The 14,655-nt window shown below is 47.4% G+C and overlaps 1 long non-coding RNA gene across 1 annotated transcript in view; it reads left to right on the top strand.

Annotated features, from left to right (window-relative positions):
• The window catches only part of LOC116991486, a 194,751-nt gene that overhangs the window by 98,003 nt on the left and 82,093 nt on the right, over positions 1 to 14,655 (top strand). Inside the window, exon 2 of the long non-coding RNA XR_004416799.1 lies at positions 2,384 to 2,474. This is a non-coding gene — a long non-coding RNA (uncharacterized LOC116991486). The remainder of the gene's footprint in view (positions 1 to 2,383; positions 2,475 to 14,655) is intronic.

A 14,655-nucleotide genomic window follows, 5' to 3' on the forward strand; every position in this document is an offset into this window, starting at 1 on the left:
CGCCATGCAGTCCAACTGAACCAGGAAACCTAGATCTTTTCCTGGATGTCCATGTACCTTATTCCTTTATTAAATGATGTTATTTTCAACTATTTATTCAATTTTCTTTAATAATAGTCCCAACTTGACTGGTTAACTATGAAGAGTCGAGACCCTTCTTCAGACTGAGAGTCAGGGGAGAGGGTAACTAGAGGTGTGAAAAGTTTCAGAACGAATCAGAGCTGGAACCGACGATGAAGGAAAGGTGGAGCCCACAAGGGTCGATTGTAGGCTGTGGAAGATGTGATAATGAAATTACAGTTGGTCTTGAGTATGGATTTCACAAACACCTACATTTCTAGTAGAATCACAATTAGATGTGATTGTTATTTATCTATCATTGGTAACTACAGGATAACTGTGAAAATTGCCAATAAGTTAAGCAGGAATGCCAATGGAAGCTACATGGTCAATGAGGCTGACCCTGGCAGACAATGAATTCAACACCCAAGTCTGCAGAGTATCCTTTAAGCGACTGTGTTACTTTGATCTTAGTCAACGACACCGTTAAAGTCAAACTGCTACTCGATATACAAAAGGCTGTTAATTCAACCATCAAATACATGGCTTATCCCATCAGTGACTAATAGCTCTCAATAGCTGAGGCATATGTTTGAGGTGTGCTGCACCATTTATAACCTTGTCTTCATCCATCATTTAGGCTTGTCACTTCTTGGTGCATTGCATCAGGAAGTCTGCAGGTATTGTCAAGGATGCCTGCCACCCTAGCCATTCCCTTTTCTCCACTTCTGCCCTATGGGGGAAGATAAGAGAAGTGTGGCACGGTGGTGCAGAGATAGACTAGCTGCCGGGTTCGATCCTGACAATGGGTGCTAGCTGTACGTGCGTTCTCCCCGTGACCTGGCTGGGTTTTCTCTGGGTGCTCAGGTTTCCTCCCACACTCCAAAGGCGTACAGGTTTGTAGGTTAATTGGCTTGGTAAAATTGTAAATTGTCCCTAGTGTGTGTAGGATAGTGTTAATGTACAGGGGTCTGTGGTGGTGAATCTGTGGAATTCATTGCCAAAGAAGATTGTGCAGGCCAAGTCAATGGATATTTTTAAGGCGGAGTGACAGATTCTTGATGGATAGTACGGGTGTCAGGGGTTATGGGAAGAAGGCAAAAGAATGGGGTTGAGAGGGAAAGGTAGATAGAAACATAGAAACATAGAAAATAGGTGCAGGAGTAGGCCATTCGGCCCTTCGAGCCTGCACTGCCATTCAATATGATCATGGCTGATCATCCAAATCAATATCCCATACCTGCCTTCTCTCCATACCCCCTGATCCCTTTAGCCACAAGGACCACATCTCCCTCTTAAATCTAGCCAATGAACTGGCCTCAACTACCTTCTGTGGCAGAGAATTCCACAGATTCACCACTCTCTGTGTAAAAAATGATTTTCTCATCTCGGTCCTAAAAGACTTCCCTCTTATCCTTAAACTGTGACCCCTTGTTCTGGACTTCCCCAATATCAGGAATAATCTTCCTGCATCTAGCCTGTCCAACCCCTTAAGAATTTTGTAAGTTTCTATAAGATCCCCCCTCAATCTCCTAAATTCTCGCGAGTACAAGGCGAGTCTATCCAGTCTTTCTTCATATGAAAGTCCTGCCATCCCAGGAATCAGTCTGGTGAACCTTCTCTGTACTCCCTCTATTGCAAGAATGTTTTTCCTCAGATTAGGAGACCAAAACTGTACGCAATACTCCAGGTGTGGTCTCACCAAGACCCTGTACAACTGCAGTAGAACCACCCTGCTCCTATACTCAAATCCTTTTGCTATGAACAGATCAGGCATGATTGAATGGCAGAGTGGACTTGATGGGCCGAATGGCCTAATTCTGCTCCTAGAACCTATGAACATATGAACATATGAACAGCAATATCACCCTGCTGTATGCGCCTATGACTAATTGACTAAGTGTGGAGATGATGGGAGCATTGGTGGTGTATCCTTACTAGTCAATAATGTTTCATCACTATATTGTTTTATGTGCTTTAAATTGAATATATACTCAAGCATCCACACACTCAGCTTAGATTGTGTTTATAATTGACGTCTCTTATCTCTAGACTTAGAGACTTATTCTAGTTCTGCCTCTCTTTTGTCAGCTCCCATGCCTGTCTGTTATGGCCTCTATCTGCATCTATGCCTGAGTGTATCTTCTTGTTGTCCGTATAGCTCTGCGTTTTTTCACATCTCTCTCATTTTGTTTTTCAGTTGTGCACATTATCTGTTCACAATCAGCCATTTAATTTAACTGGATCAAATGTGCATGTGGCAGTGTGTAGAAGATTTAAAACTAACATTTCTGAAGATTATTTACCTGCATTGTGCTTGCAGATGGATTTACAGTGAGCTGTGCGAAGTTGCAATGCCCAACAGACTCGTTGGTGGAATAGTTCACATGTATGCACTCTCATCCCAAGGCAGGGTAAGCTGTTATATTTAATACTTTGCTGCTGGTGACGTGGCTGCTTCTGGATGTCTTAGTCCACTGGGTTATTCATTGGCAGGTCCGATGGATCAAACATTGTTGCTCTATTGAATATAGACACAAAATGATGGAGTTACTCAGCGGGTCAGGCAGCATCTCTGGAGAAAAGGACTAGGTGACGTTTTGGACCGAGACCCTTCTTCATTGGTGTGCTGAATCCATTGTATGTCAATCACACCTTCATTGGAAGTGGCCAGATGCCTATATCCGGCATCACGAGTGACTTTAGACTTTAGAGATACAGCATGGAAACAGGCCCTTCGGTCCACCAATTCCGTGCTAACTAGTGATTAACCTGTGCACTGCCATCATCCTCCACACTAGGGACATTTACAATTTACACAATCTAATTTATCTACAAACTTGTACGTCTTTGGAGAGTGGGAGGAAAGCTATCTCCACGTTTATCACTAAAAGTACCTCCTCAGGAAGGTTTCTAACTTTAAGCTTCAATTGTGAAAAGAGAAATTACCAAAGGATACATTTCCAGTGATATCATCGAGAATTTGCCTCGCTCTCTGTCAATAAACTTATCACATTGCGTTTACACATACATCGACAGAAGTATTACTCAGTTTTATCCCTCTCCATTGTTCCTTTCTGACTAATTTCCCATGGACTTCCTTAAGAATACCAAGGTTGGCGATTATGCCCATAAGCAAACTAAAATTAAAACATCACTTAAAACCACGAACCCAACATTTTCGACTTAAAAAAAAAAATGCTGATAACAGTCAGCAGGTCTCCACCATAATGCAGCTGTATTACTTCTCCTGTCTTCTCCCCATAACCCCTGACACCCCTACTAATAAAGAATCTATCAATCTCCGCCTTAAAAATATCCCTTGACTTGGCCTCCACAGTCTTCTGTGGCAATGAATTCCACAGATTCACCACCTTCTGACTAAAGAAATAACAGTCTTATTCTTAAGCCCCTGTCCCACTTAAGCAATTTTTTTGGCGACTACAGGCGACTAGGCTGTCGCCACATGGGCGTGGGGTGACGCCTGTTTGGTCGTGAGTAGTCTCCTCGAGTCACCTAAAGAGTCGTAACATTTTTCTGGTCGCCGCTGGATTTTGAAATGTTCAAACCTTTTCGGAGACTGTGGGCTTGACGTAGCTTGTCTTCTCCTGTCGTAGGTGTTGTCGTAGGTTGTCACCAGGATGATGCAGGTTGTCGCCAGGTGACTTTTGTTGTCGCCGGGTGCTGACTTCGCTGAATTCCACTGTCGACTGCCTACGCAACCTACGTCAACTGGCGACACGAACCAGCGACTGAATCGTCTTCAGTTCTCGCCGACAGGGTCGTTGTTTGTCGTAGCTTGTCGCGAGTGAACGTAGGTTGTCATAGGTGTGGTCGTAGGTGGGCGTCCTAATGGGTCGCCGGTTGTCGGTAGCTTGCCGTAACTAAGACGTTGACTAGGTGGTAGGTTGTCGTAGACATTGTCATGGGGGGGGTCCATTCGTTGCTTTTTCGGCGACCTGCTACGATTGTGACAGTCGCAGATGGTCATAGAAGGAGCCTTTGCCTCTCGCTGCAGTGCAGTTTAAGCATTGTCCATGCTGCTTCATCGACAATATAGAACATTTTTATGTCAAACATTTATCTAAACATATTTTTGTGAATGCTAACAATGTTTATCCTATGATCACCAGCTATGGTGTTGGACTGCATAGCATCACCAGAAATGAATTTCTTCTGCAAAGTCACAAATGTGGCACATAGTCCTGGCAGGGCTGGAATGAGGGAAGGCATTGTGTGTTGGATGGAGTGCCAATAAACGGGGTTCCTGTTATAGTGACGACACAGTGATGCAGCTGCTGCCTCACAGCTCCGGACACCGCGGTTCGATCCTAACCATGGGTGCTGTCTGTGTGGAGTTTGCACGTTCTCCCTGTGTTTGTGTGGGATTTCTCTGGGTGATCCGGTTTCCCCCTCACTACAAAGATGTGGGGGTTTGTTGGTTAATTTGCTTCTGTAAAGAAAAAATTGCCCCTAGTGGGAGTGGATGCGAGAATGGAATAGCATAAAACAAGTGTGAATGTGTGATCAATGGTTGGCGTGAACTCAGTGGGCTGAAGGTCCCGTTTCCACACTGTAACTAATCTAATCTAATCCTCAATTAATGCTTATCTTCTTGGGTTGAGTTGGAACGATATTCATCGGATAAGACGGGGACTATCACGACACTTTGGTCGTGCCTTGTACATGCTGGAAATGGTTTGTGGAGTTCAGGATGTGATTTTATTTTGCTGTAAGTTTCCCTCTCAGCTTCTCTCCTGTTCTTGTGGAGTTCTAAACACAATCACAAACTTGGGTGGTCTACTTTGGTCCTGCAATTATGAGATAATTCCCTATACTTTTGAGACGAGTCTGTCATACCACTTCTATCACCTTTAACAAGAAAATATTGTGGGACGTGCCTTTTATCCGGAGTTAAGTCTTGCAGATTTAACAAGTCATAATGGTTTATTTATGGTTTGCCCTTGGAATAATGCAGTGTGCTGAGCAACCACAGTAGGGAGACGGCTTCAAGGCATTCGACAATGCTAGATACAATACATCAAAAGAAAATAGTTATCATAGGGAACGATCAGCGTAGGTTTATAATTCATAGTTTCAAAAGTGGTGGAAGTACTTGAGAAAATAACTGAGAGAGTGGAGAAGGATAATTCACTGAGTCGTTTGCTTGGATATTCAAAAGGTTTCCCATGCGATCCCCCACGTGAAGCTGGTAAAAGAGATTAAAGATTATGGAATAATTGACAAATTGGCTGGGGGGGGGGGGGGGGGGGGGGGGGGGGGGGGGATTGAGACGTCTTAGTAATAGGAGACAGTAGTTGGTAATTAGAGGAAAATAAAATGATGACGTTCAACAGAAAATTGTTCTGGAATTCTTGGTTCATCCATCCGGAAATTCCTTCTCCCCAATACATCATCTAATTGGTTCTTGAAAGAACCAATTCTGCTTTTATGTTCATTAATTTACCTTCATTGCACACCAAGCCTAAAGGGTGATATCTTCAAACACATACGGGTGGGTGGGTGGCACGGTGGCGCAGTGTTAGAGTTGCTGCCTTATGGGCCTGTCCCACTTAGGCGATTTTTTCAGCGACTGCCGGCGACTGTCAAAGTCGTAGCAGGTCGCCGAAACCCCCCCTACGACAATGTCTACAACAACCTCCACCTAGTCGACGTCAAGCTACGGCAAGCTGCCGACAACCGGCGGCCCATTAGGCCATCCACCTACAACCACACCTACGATAAGCTAAGACCACCCGCGACCAGCTAGGACAAGGTACGACCCTGTCGGCGACAGCTGAAGACAATTCAGTCGCCGGTACCTGTCGCCGGTTGATGTGGGTTGGCGTAGGTAATCGCCAATGGAATTCACCAAAGTCAGCACCGGCGACAACCTACATCATCCTGGCGACAACCTACGACAGCACCTACGTCAGGAGAAGTCAAGCTACGCTCACTGGCGTCAACCCACTGTCGCCGACTGTCACCGAAACATTTTGAACATTACAAAATCCAGTGGCGACCAGAAAAACACTACGATTCTTTACGCGACTGAGGAGGCGACTCACGACCATACAGGCAACACCCCAGCGACCATGTGGTGACAACCTAGTCGCCTGTAGTCGCCTAAAAAATCGCATAAGTGGGACACGGTCATTACAGTGGCAAAGACACGGGTTTGACTGTCTGTACGGAGTTTGTACATTCTCCCCCTGACTTGCATGGGTTTTCTCCGGGAGCTCTGGTTTCCTCCCACACTCCAAAGATGCACAAAGGTTTGTAGGTTAATTGGCTTGGTATAATTGTAAATTGCCCCTAGTATGTGTGGGATAGTGTTAGTGCGTGAGGATCGCTGGTCGGCACGAGCTCGGTGGGCCGAAGGGACTATTCCGTGCTGTATCTCTAAACTGAAACTATAGTTGGCAGCCCAGGATCATCTGCAGGAAAAGCTGCCAAGGAGCCGATGGAAACTGCGTGGGAGGGGAACCTGGAGTGCTTGGTCACGCCTCACATGATTCAATGCCTGCGTGGAGTTCCTTAGAACAGAAACAGGCCCTTCGGCCCAGTATGTCCATGCTCAACATGGTGCCGGTCTTGACCCGAAACGTCACCCATTCCTTCTTTCCAGAGATGCTGCCAGTCCCGCTGAGTTACTCCAGCACTTTGTGTCGACCTGGTGCCCCTCCACTGCTTTCCCAAGCTACAAGTTGCTCCATGTCACTACTAGATATGGGCTGATCGGACGAGCAGACCAATGCAGTGATGCGTATCATAGAATAGCTGTGATCACCCAGGTAGCGTACTCTGGGTGTGTGCATCGGCACTGCACATTGCAGAAGAAGACTAGCAGAGGCTACAGGTTGAATATCAATAGCACCACTGGGACAAAAAAAAAGGACACAGAGTTCTGGGGTAACTCAGCGGGTCAGACAGCATCAATGGAGAGCATAGTCCAGAAACGTCTCTGATCCATGTTCTCCAGGGATGCTGCTTGACCCACTGAGTTACTCCAGCATTTTTTATCCTTTTTTTCTGTAAAGTATCATCTGTGATTTTTCACCCCAGGGACTCGTTCATTCACATATCCCTGGTGATCCTCTGCAGAGTTTGATTCTTGTTTTACTGTGTCCGTCAAGTGAATCCCCTTGTCAGGTATCCATACACAGTAAATGGCTCGATTGTAATCATCTATTGTCTTTCCGCTGACTGGTTAGCACGCAACAAAAGCTTTGCACTGTACCTCGATACACGTGACTATAAACTAAACTGAACTGAAGATACTGGGTTCAACCACATTGCATCCACACTGCAGTTTAGGTTAGCAATGGTGGAAATAGGCGCAGCACAGATGATGATGGCATTAGCTGCCCTACTCCTAACACAAGAAGATGTTAGGCATCATTGGAGGGATCTCGCCTGATTGAGCATGATCCATTACCTGCCCGGCGTTAAATAACTCGTGAATGATCATTAACACAATCCATCTCACAGAAAATAGCATGAAAGCACATATTGTGTTTATAAGAGTATGAAAAAATTGATTTGGTTGTGCAACACTAACAGCCACTCCGTGGGTCAGGCAGCATCTCTGGAGGGAATGGACTTATGACATTTCGGGTTGGGATCCTGGAGTTTATTTTAACTTAGTTTAGAGATTCAGCGTGGAATCCGGCCTTTCGGCCCACCGAGTCCGCACCGACCAGCGACACTAGCACTATCCTACACATTAGGGACAATTTCCAATCTTTACCAAAGGCAGTTAACCTACAAACCTGTACATCTTTAGAGTGTGGGAGGAAACCGGAGCACCCGGAGAAACCCCACGCAGGTCACACGGAGAAGGTACAAACTTCGTACAGACAGCACCCATGGTCAGGATCGCACCTGTGTTTCTGGTAAAGGCAGCAACTCTACCGCTGTGCCACCGTGCCGCCCGGAGATATAGACAATGGAATGACCAAGTACTTAAAGCATTGTAGTATGACTTACCAATTGCGTTAACAGTGTCTCACTCTGCTCCTTCTAGTCCCTCTCCAGTGTTCAGCTGTTGTTCAGTGTAGAAGGACCCATTCTCCAGTGATGTGGAGAACGGAACGATGTCTTGCACACCTCATTAATAATGTTACTAAAAGGGAATTGCGGAACTAAATAACTGCTTCTAACTAGCAGTTCCAATTCATAAAATGCAGAAACAAGTTGATTCTGCTGTTTCTTAAATGATCTTACCTGAAGCCCAGTATAGTCATTACTTTGAATATATTGAACTGCTTTGGCACTCAGCAGTACGTACATTAAATGTAATACTGTGGCAGCTGGTTAGTTCATTATAACAGGACAGGGGTATACACTCGCCCAGTGCTTTAAATGAAAGTCTATTGGAAATTTAGTTTAGTTTATAGATACAGCGAGGAAACAGGCCCTTCGGCCCATCAAGTCCACACCGGCCAGCGATCCCCACACATTAACACTATCCATCCTGCATTAGAGACAATTTTGTTATACATTTATACCAAGCCAATCAACCTACAAACCTGTACATAGAAACATAGAAATTAGGTGCAGGAGTAGGCCATTCGGCCCTTCGAGCCTGCACCGCCATTCAATATGATCATGGCTGATCATCCAACTCAGTATCCCGTACCTGCCTTCTCTCCATACCCTCTGATCCCCTTAGCCACAAGGGCCACATCTAACTCCCTCTTAAATATAGCCAATGAACTGGCCTCGACTACCCTCTGTGGCAGAGAGTTCCAGAGATTCACCACTCTCTGTGTGAAAAAAGTTCTTCTCATCTCGGTTTTAAAGGATTTCCCCCTTATCCTTAAGCTGTGACCCCTTGTCCTGGACTTCCCCAACATCGGGAGCAATCTTCCTGCATCTAGCCTGTCCAACCCCTTAAGAATTTTGTAAGTTTCTATAAGATCCCCTCTCAATCTCCTAAATTCTAGAGAGTATAAACCAAGTCTATCCAGTCTTTCTTCATAAGACAGTCCTGACATCCCAGGAATCAGTCTGGTGAACCTTCTCTGCACTCCCTCTATGGCAATAATGTCCTTCCTCAGATTTGGAGACCAAAACTGTACGCAATACTCCAGGTGTGGTCTCACCAAGACCCTGTACAACTGCAGTAGAACCTCCCTGCTCCTATACTCAAATCCTTTTGCTATGAAAGCTAACATACCATTCGCTTTCTTCACTGCCTGCTGCACCTGCATGCCCACTTTCAATGACTGGTGTACCATGACACCCAGGTCTCGCTGCATCTCCCCTTTTCCTAGTCGGCCACCATTTAGATAATAGTCTGCTTTCCTGTTTGTACGTCTTTGGAGTGTGGGAGGAAACTGAAGTTCTTGGAGAAAACCCGCGCAGGTCACGGGGAGAACGTACAAACTCCATACAGACAAGCATCCGTAGCCAGGATCGAACCCGGGTCTCCGGCGCTGTAAGTGCTATAAGGCCGTGCCTCTGTTCATATTATCACTCCTGGGTATGAAAATATTTGTATCAGTACAAGTTGGGCTCTCGTTCCCTCCATGGTGGACTATGATGGCCTCTTTAACATCAAACCTCAGCTTCGCTGCTCCTGATCTATCCGTGAGTGGAAGAACCAAGAGCCTCCAATGAACACTATGAAGAGGAGTCACAGGGCCATAGATTCATACAGCACAGAAGCCCAACTTGCCCATGCCACCCCATTTACATATCCCATCTACACTAGTCTCATCTGCCCGTTTGGCCTATATTCCTCTAATAAAACCTTTCCTATCCACGTACCTGCCCAAATGCTGCTATAGTACCTACCTCAACTATGGAAGCTCATTCCATATAGAGTCATAGTCTTACAGCGTGGAAAAAGGCCGTTCGGGCCAACTTGCCTATACCGGCCAACATGTCCCATCTTCACACGTCCTACTTGCCTGCATTTGGCCCATAAAGTCTTTCCTATTCATGTACCTGTCCAAGTGCCTTTTAAATGTTATCGTACTTGCCACAACTACCTCCTCTGGCAGCTCGTTCCATATACCTACCACATAAATCCATTCCCCTCATGATTTTGGATACCTCTATCAGATCCCCCCATAGCCTCCGGCGCTCCAAGGAATAACTGAGTTACGATGACGTCTACAATTGGAGAGGGAAAGTAAAAGTCCGCATTCCTCTTCCTGATCCCTGTCCACATTCCCTTCTGCTGCAAAGAGTTCTTGTCTGCAGGCAATGGACACATGTTTTTTTTAATATTTTTTGGAGATACAGTGCAGAAACAGGCCCTTCGGCCCACCGAGTCCGTGCCGACCAGCGATTCCCGTACACTAGCACTATCCTACACACTAGGGACAATTTGCAATCTTTACATAAGCCAATTAACCTGTGGAATGTGGTTGGAAACTGGGGCACCCGGGGAAAACACAAGCGGGTCACAGGGAGAACATACAAACTCCGTACAGACAGCACCCGTAGTCAGGATCGATCCTGGGTCTCTGGCGTTGTAAGGCAGCATCTCTACCGCTGCACCACCATACAGCACCTGAATGTTGGTCTGGTACAGGAGCCGGTAAAATGCAATGCCTGGCTTTCCAATAGCAATTACTACCTGTACTGAATGAAGAAGAGTCACTTGAGTTCCTGCAGCGATTGTCCCTTTGGGAACGGAGGAAGGCAAGTGTAGCATGGCGTACCATTCCGCCTGTAAAACTATAATTAGAATCCCTGTTCGATGGGAAAGGACCTCACATCCAACCTTGAGTACTATTTTTCTGCAAAAGATGCATCCAAGTCACAGGATATCATTCTAGTCCTGGCCTGGCCTTGTTATTGGAAAGATGTTGTTAAGGTGGAAGGGATGCTGAGAAGATTTACGAGGATGTTGCCAGGACTCGAGAGTCTGAGCTATAGGGAGAGGTTGAGCAGGCTGGGACTCTATTCCTTGGACCACAGGAGAATGATGGGGGATCTTATAGAAGTGTATAAATTGTGAGAGGAATAGAGTGGGTAGACGCACAAAGTCCTTTGCGCAGAGTAGGGGAATCGAGAACCAGAGTGCATAGGTTTAAGGTGAAGGATATAATAGCAATTTGAGGGGTAACTTTTTCACACAAAGGATGGTGGGTGTATGGAATGAGCTGCCAGAGGAGGTAGTTGAGACTATCGCTAAGTTTAAGAAGCAATTAGACAGGTATATGGATAGGTCAGGTTTTGAGGGACTCAGGCAAGTGGGACTAGTGTAGATGGTGGATGTGGGCAAGTTAGGCCGAAGGGCCTGTTTCCACACTGTATGACTATGACTTTATAGGCCTAATTGCTTTATTTTAATAAAAGTTAAATAAAATGTTATCAAAGATGGGGTTTGCCTATAATCATCTGGTTCCAATACATAGTGTTATTGTAAGTTATTTGGGCAAATCCTCCCAAATTATGGAAGAAATTGAATAAGCACATGGATATCTTAAAAGACAAATTTGCTGGCTGCAACGGAAAAAACCCCCCCCAATCCACATCAAGAATCAAACACGTCTGGCCTGTGGACTTGGACATCACACAACAGTGGAAACAGGAAAGGCTGAGACGGAGATAACGAGATTCTCTTGGATACACAAAGGGAGGAACCAAGCCTCAGCAGACGCTGGTAAACAGGCCAGCACAAGCACAATCACCATCGGGGATGATAACGATCAGGCTGAGGGATCATGACATCAGCAAACCCCTTATCATCGGAAGCCTATTGTTCATGCCAGATCAAAACTGGGCAACATCAAAAGAACCCCTTCTATCCAGAGGACCACCTGGGGGTTTCAAAGGAAGCTCAGGTATAAAAGCCGAAGTCAAGCCAGAACTCTCTCTCTCTTCCTGCTCTTCCTGCTCTGCTGGACAGCTCGTGGGCCTGCATCGACTTCGCTGTGAGTATCCTGGTGACCTGGTGAATTTCCCGAAATAGGAGGTTGAGGGGAGAAAGGTCAAGGGGGAGTATGCTTGCAAGTAACTTGTGTTAAAGTAAGTTTTACGACGTGCCCGATAGTTTTCGTCCATAGTTTTAGTTTAAAGCATAAGTTTAGCCACGCATTGTGTAGTGTTGGTGAGATTCGATTTCTCATTGTTTAATAAAGCCTGTAAATTTTAGACTTGCTTTGAGTCCATCTTGGTTTCTGTTTTCTCTCATCGGCACACTCTGGTCAATTCAACCTTTTATCATATCCCACCATAATTCCGAGGTCTAGAACCTAGGGGAATCCTTTTGTGGAGTAAAGGGAAAAACAAAACCCCTACAGAATGGCGACCATGGCAGGACCTCGGTGGTTTGGGATATGTGATTTGTCAGAGGGGGTGAGAGAACGTAGCAAGATGGAGGAGAGAATCTCCTCTTATCTGTTTAAAAAGATCAATCTCACCAAACAATGGGTGATAGCACTGTTGAGAGCTGAGCAGCCCGCAGAAGCTGCAGCTCAATGGACGGAAAGCAAACTGTATAATAAAGGGCAGGAAAAGGCAGTTTGGCTAGCGTGCCTATCACAGCAGGTAGCCAATATGCAGAGACAGATAGATAGACTGGAAGAGCAACAGAGAGAAGCTAGGGCCAGCGCTGAAGAAAGCGCTAGAGAAGGGGAAGGGCTATCTGAGGAATGCAGTAAAGCCAGGCAGTGTATCTTGCAGGCGAGGGAGTCCCACAGAAATGCCCAGGAATTCCTCCAATGCCAGGTGGTAGAGGCAAAGGAGAGGGAAAGGAACGCCCAGGAACTCCTGGCTCAGAGTACACAGAAGTGCAGGGAGCTGGAGGGAAAGTTCCAGGATATACAAGCAGCATACAGGGTGGCCCGTAGCGAGCTAGGCAATAGTGATCACGGGCCTTGCCAGGCGAGGATAGCGCAGCTGGAGGAGACTCTGTCCAAGACTAGGGGACGGGTTCACCTGGTAGGACCAGGGGGGTCCCCCGGGGGCAGAGGGCTTCCCTCAGCAGATGATTCCCCAGTGGCAAAGGGGAATAGACCGCCTCCTGAGGCGCCGGGGATAGGTCCGGGTCGGCAGGTGGGGTTCGGGTTGTCCGGGGAGGGACAGGCCCAAGGAGGGGCGGGAGAGCACCCTCAGTTAGCGGCTTCCGCGCCATGTGTAGCACACCACGAGGTGGTGGGGTTACCGATCATGGTGGGAGAGCCAGGGGTAAAGGGGCAACAGCCCAGAGTAGGGCAGATGTGCCCGGCACGGCAAAGGAAATATGGTCCCCCGGTAGGGCAGGCAGATAGGGGGCCCATAGAGAGTGATATCATCATTCCCCATGGGGCACATGTGCTGAGGGGGATGGTGGCTCAGGTTCCCAAGTTAACCAGGGCAGGAGACCCGTCCTTGCATTTTATGGAGGTGCAGCAGGCAGCCGACATAAACGATTGCGATGAGGTAGAACGGGTAAAGCTGCTACTGATGACCCTAGATTCATACCTATGCAAGGCGGTGACCTCCAGGGAAGGGGGAAGACCTGAAACATGGGTAGCGGCACAGACAGCGGTTCTGGAGGCCATGGGGTTGAACCAGGGTAGTCCTTTCATCAGGGTGGGGGAGACGAAGCAGCAGGTAGCTGAGTCCCCGGACATGTTCGCAGACAGGCTGTGGGCAGTGTATGAGGGTGCGTGTGGGATGCCTTTAGATAGGCAGAATTTAGATGGGAGAACAGCTCACTGGCTGAAGTCTCTGGTGGCGAATTGCCTCCCGCGAGTTAGGGCAAAGGCCGAGCACTGGTTCGACCCAGCTGACCCAAACCTTAACGAGGCGGAGGTGATCAGGAAGCTCACCCTTGCGTATCGCAATGGGGTGAGAAGTGAGGAGGAGCCCTTTAAGGGCAAGGTGCACGAAATAGTACCGGCACCCCCCAAAAGGAGGCAGTGGAAACAGGAAGGCAGCCAGACCTCTTCCGAGATGAGGCTGGTGTGCTACGGGTGTGGGAAGCCCGGGCACTACAAGAGGGAGTGCAGAAACCTAAGTAGAGCAGTGGGGGGTAGGACCCCGGTAACAGCCGACCCAGCCCCGGAGGTAACAATAGATTTAAGTGATCTATTGACCTATTTGCAGTCAAAGGCGGGAGGGTCTGGACAGGTAGCCATGGCAACTGGCCAGGGTGCGCCCGTATCCGTACCCCCGGCACCTTTATGACTGCCAGCGAAACAGCCCACATTCCTATGCCCGTTAGAGTGTAGCCCATGTGGGAGACCCTGGGTCAAGATGGAGGTCCAGGATGTGGTCGGGAGTTATCTGCTGGACATTGGTGCTTCCAGTAGCATTGTCCACACGGACAACCCCCGTACATCACCTCTATCTAGTAGGGCGCCCTATAGTCCACGAGGCGAGGGAAATCAGAGGGCGGATTGCTTGGCCAGGGAAGGAGCCAGGAGTGGGAAAGCATGGGATCCCCATGAGGAAGGACAGGTAGCTGCAGCCAGGGAGCAGCCTCGCGAAAAGGAGAGTGCGGGAGTGGTTTTGGCCCCGGACCTGACCATGGTCCAGGCACAAGATCCCATTTTAAAGGCTGCCTCAGCAGCCATTTGCAGGCAGGAGAAGATAGAGGGACCGTATGGGGGTAAAGATCAAGAACAGACCCGGGTTGATGTGGAAACC

This window comes from Amblyraja radiata, chromosome 34, assembly GCF_010909765.2.
Source record: "Amblyraja radiata isolate CabotCenter1 chromosome 34, sAmbRad1.1.pri, whole genome shotgun sequence".
Lineage (NCBI taxonomy): Eukaryota > Metazoa > Chordata > Chondrichthyes > Rajiformes > Rajidae > Amblyraja > Amblyraja radiata.